The sequence below is a fragment of the Echinops telfairi genome, unplaced genomic scaffold (genome assembly GCF_000313985.2).
Source record: "Echinops telfairi isolate 266 unplaced genomic scaffold, ASM31398v2 ScPeMD7_443;HRSCAF=831, whole genome shotgun sequence".
Classification (NCBI taxonomy): domain Eukaryota; kingdom Metazoa; phylum Chordata; class Mammalia; order Afrosoricida; family Tenrecidae; genus Echinops; species Echinops telfairi.
In genome coordinates this window covers 16,891,693-16,896,233 of record NW_022104341.1, presented here as the reverse complement: position 1 = coordinate 16,896,233, position 4,541 = coordinate 16,891,693, and positions in this window count along the sequence as shown.

Below are 4,541 nucleotides of genomic sequence, written 5' to 3'. Positions count from 1 at the left end.
TGTACCTAAGAACTGAGAAGGATTTGACGTGGAGGACAAATTTCATGATGAAGCCTTTATCACACAGACAAGGAGGGACAGGCTTGGGGTTGCTGCATGCAGCTAGGGAGGCATATGGGAGTAGAGGTGGTGGGTGCGGGATATCCCCTAAAATGGAAAAGTTTTTTCAAGTAGTTGTCTCCAGGACCCAGGTTTCTTAGAGGTAGTTATGGCACCCATCCTGTGCTGGGCTCAATGAAAGTTCTAGAAAGACCAGTCATCCTCAAAGAATGAGATGGTGGTGTTTGGAGGCCACACACACAGAGCAGGCACTTCCTTGATAAGACATTTGGGAAACTGGAGAGAGTAGTATGGCGCCCTGGTGGTGTAGTGGTTAAGCATTGGACTGTGATCCCAATGGTCAGCCAGTTCAAAACTACCAAACAGTTCTGTGGGAGAAAGACTGGGCTTTCTACTGCCATCAACAGTTAGTCTCAGAAACCCACAGAGTGTGGATCTCCCCCATCAGGTTTTCTAAGCTGTCATTTTTACAGAGAGCCCAGCTGGTGCAGTGGTTAAGTGCTTGGCGGTTCAAACCTGCCAGCAGTTCCGAAGGGAAAAGATGAGGCAGTCTCCTTCATAAAGATTTACAGCCCTGGCAACCTTATGGGACAGTTCTATTTTGCGCTACACAGTTGCTGTGAGTTGGCATTGACTCTCTGGCGGTGAGTTTTTGAGTTTGGAATTGACAGGCAGATTCCCACGTCTGTCTCCCACTGAGCATCTGGTAGGGTGGAACTGCTGACCTTTCAGGTTTCACCATGGTGCCACCAGGCTTCTTCCAAAAGCCACCAACCAAAAAAATGTAACTATTGACCTGCCAGGATTTTAAAATGTCTTTAACTTCAAAAAGCCACCAAACCATACCAACTCTATAGGCCGCTGTCCCTGTCGGTTTCTGAGTCTGTAACTATAAGAGTAGAAAGCCCCATCTTTCTCCTGAGGACCGACTGGTGGTTTTGAACTGTTGACTTTGTGGATTGCAGCCCAACACATAACCAATATACCACCAGTGTTCCTTCTAAAAGCCACAAAGTATTTAAAAATACTGGCAGGTCAATAACAGAGCAGTAGTGTAGCTTTACATTTTAGAGTCTTAAACACTAGCAGAGGGTTTGCTGTTATTCAACCTGCTTCTACAGCAAGCGCTTGTTCCTGTGAACCCTGCCTGGCATTAGAAATACTTACAGCCCAAACTGAATGATAATACAGTGATAACAGCAGCTACTCTCTATTGGCTGTAACGTGTCAGGCTTTTCATGTACGTGCTCATTTCATCCCTATACAGTCTTTTCATTTATTTCCACTTTATGGTGGGGAAGACTATAGTTTGGATGAAGTAAGGTTGGCTGGGCTATGTCAAATAGCGGGTAAGACATTTGATTTAACCCATGTATAAAGCAACCATGATGGCAGAGTTAGTTACGTGTGGGGCTGGGACCCACAAGACCAGCAGTTGGAAGCAGCCAGCCACTCCTTGGGGAATAGCTGAGGCTGTCTGTTCCTGCAAAGTTTCCAGCCTCGGAAACCTAGGAAGTCTTTCTACACTTCCCTAAAGGGTTGTTATGAGTCATTATCAACCTGAGAGCAGTGGTGGTGAAAGGTTGAGGGTTTGGACTCACCTGCTGCTCAGTGAGAGAAAAGAGCTGGGCATCTCCTTTTGTAAAAATATAGCCCAAGGGAGGAAAACAGGAAAAAGAGGAAAGAAGGGGGGAAACATGTCTATATGTAAATATAGACATATATGTATTTTTGTTTATATATGTATATATATTCAAATGAAACAAGGAAGCAGATGGACTTTGGGCCTCTACTTAAATCTTACCTCACTACAAGAACAATTTGTTCTAATAATGTGACATTGTATGATACTCACCTTCCTGACACCATTGCTGAAGAAAAAATGGGTGCATAAGCAAATGTGAAGAAAGCTGATAGTGCCCAGCTATTAAAAGATATAGCATCTGGGATCTTAAAGACTTGTAGTTAAACAAGCAGCCATCTAGCAGGGAAGCAACAAAGCCCACATGGAAGAAGCGTGTGTGAACATGAGGTGTTGACGGGAAGAGGTATCAGAAGTTCAAAAACAAGCAACCTAATCTATTTGAAGGGGCGTGGATGTAGTGGAGACCCAAAACCCACCTGAAAGATAATTGGACAGTCCCTCACAGAAGGGCCACATGGAAGGGATGATAAATCCAGGGTGTGGTATGATACTGATGAACCACATAACTATCCTCTAGTTCTTTCATATTTCCTCCCCTTACTATTATGTTTTTTATTTGTTCTACCTCATGATTCATGTTAGATTTTTGTACATTCGTTTGTATATTTAAGATCATTCGATAAATGAAAGCCAAGATAGATAACTCTTCAGAAACAGCTACAGGAGTAATGGTTTCGGGAAGTTTGGGGGGCGAGGGGGGAACAGGGAGCTGATAGCAGTGATCCCTTTCAATGGGATCGAGCAAACAGAATTGTATGTGCATAGATTTATTGAATTGTGTAAGATATGGGGGAAAAACTATTATAGGGGGAAATCATAAGGGTTCGTTCCTTGGGGGTATGGTGGGGAAGGGAGGGGATATAGGGGAGCTGATATCAAGGAGTTCAAGAAGAAAGAAAATGTTTTGAAACTGTGGTAGCAATTGTACAATACTGCTTGATGTGATTGAATTTTGGAGCATTATGCTACCTGTAAGAGCTCCCAATAAAAAGATAAAAATAAATAAACACAGCTCAGGGAAGCCCAAGGGGGCAGTTCTGTTCTATCCTGTAGTGTGACTATGAGTCAGGATTTGAGTCATAGTAGTATACTGAGTTGTCATCTCTATCCAAAATTCACTATGTCTTTAGAAGAATAATTCACAATACTTAAGCCTTGAATTCTCTGCATAGACCACAAACATATTGAGAACATATGGATATACTTTCTGAATAGTTTTTAATACTTCTTGAATCTCACCTACTTTTGATCCAGCTGTTATATCTGCAACTTGTTTTAGTGAATCCATCTGAAAATGGTATTGTACCAGGACAGATCATGAGAGTAACATTGCATGAGTGTAGGGGGGAGTTGTGGGGAGAAGGGGAAGAAAAAGGGAACCAGTTGCAATGATCGACAAACAACAGAAACATGGGTGAAGGGAGACAGTGGACAGTGTAAAATATGAAAATAATAATACTTTATAGTTTGTCAAGGGGAGGGCGAGGGAGGGAAAAAAGAGGAGCTGATACCAATAGCTCAAGTAGAAAGAAAATGTTTTGAAAATAATGATGGCAACATACATACAAATGTGCTTGATACAATTGTATGGATTGTGATAAGAGCTGTAAGAGCCCCAATAAAATGATTTATATTAGAAAAGAAAGAAAATAGTATTGTAGAGCTGATAGCTAGGTAGCTGATACTTCTGTCACACATAAAAGTGGGTGGCATTTATTCATCATTAACTCTGGCCCTGTGCTAAGGTGGAATTCTTTACATCATGCCAGTGGTTCCCAACCTTCCTCATGCCGTGACCCTTTCATACAGTTCCTCATGTTGTGCTGACCCCCAATCATAACATTATTTTCATTGCTACTTCATTAGTGTAATTTTGCTACTGTTATGAATCAGGCAACCCCTGTGAAAGGGTCGTTCTACCTCCAAAGGGATCGTGACCCACAGGTTGAGAACAGCTGCCTTTATGCCATTTCATCCTCAAGCCCTCTACATGGGTGCTCGTGTCTTCCCTGTCTTACGGAGGGCAACACTGAGGTGTAGAGAGATTTGGAAGTCAGCTCAACTCACACACTTAGTAACCAGGCCCTGACTATGTCTGACTCGAAAGTCCAAGGTCAGGCTAACGTGGGTGAGAGGTTCAAGAACTTTTTCCTTCTTTCTCTGCTAAAAAATGTGTTGGGCAATTAGAGAAATTTCTTTGATAAAATCTTACTTGAACAAAAACCTTTGGTGAATAAAAGGTTTTTTGGTGAATAAAACATATGTGAGGGAAGACTTTCCTAGTAATGTTCTATTTTTCCCAACCCAGCACAGACTGTTGTGAGGGGCCATTAGGTTGGTTCTCGCCCATAGTCACCCTCTTTATAACGACGCCATCCGCACAATTGTTTTCAAGTTTCAGTCCAGGACTGCAGCCACTGTGTCAATCCAGCCTTCTTTGTTTTCACTGACACACACCCCCCCCACAAAGCTGGGACAGTCTCTCCTGACAGCATGTCTAGAGTCTCGAGATGAACTCTCGCCACCTTTGCCTCTAAGGACTGTTCAGGCTGTACTTCTTCCTAGACAGATTTTCACCAGCACCACAGTTCAAAGGCATCGAGTTTAATTCAAGGCACCAATGTCCAATGTCCACCATAGAGTAGTAGCTTTAAAAAGAACTATTAGCTGATCTCCCAGAATTTCCTTTCCATCTGCCCTTTGCTCCAGTCACCTTCGATGACGTATCTCATGCTAGACATGTCCCACCTTAAAAAAAAGTTTTATTGGTATATAG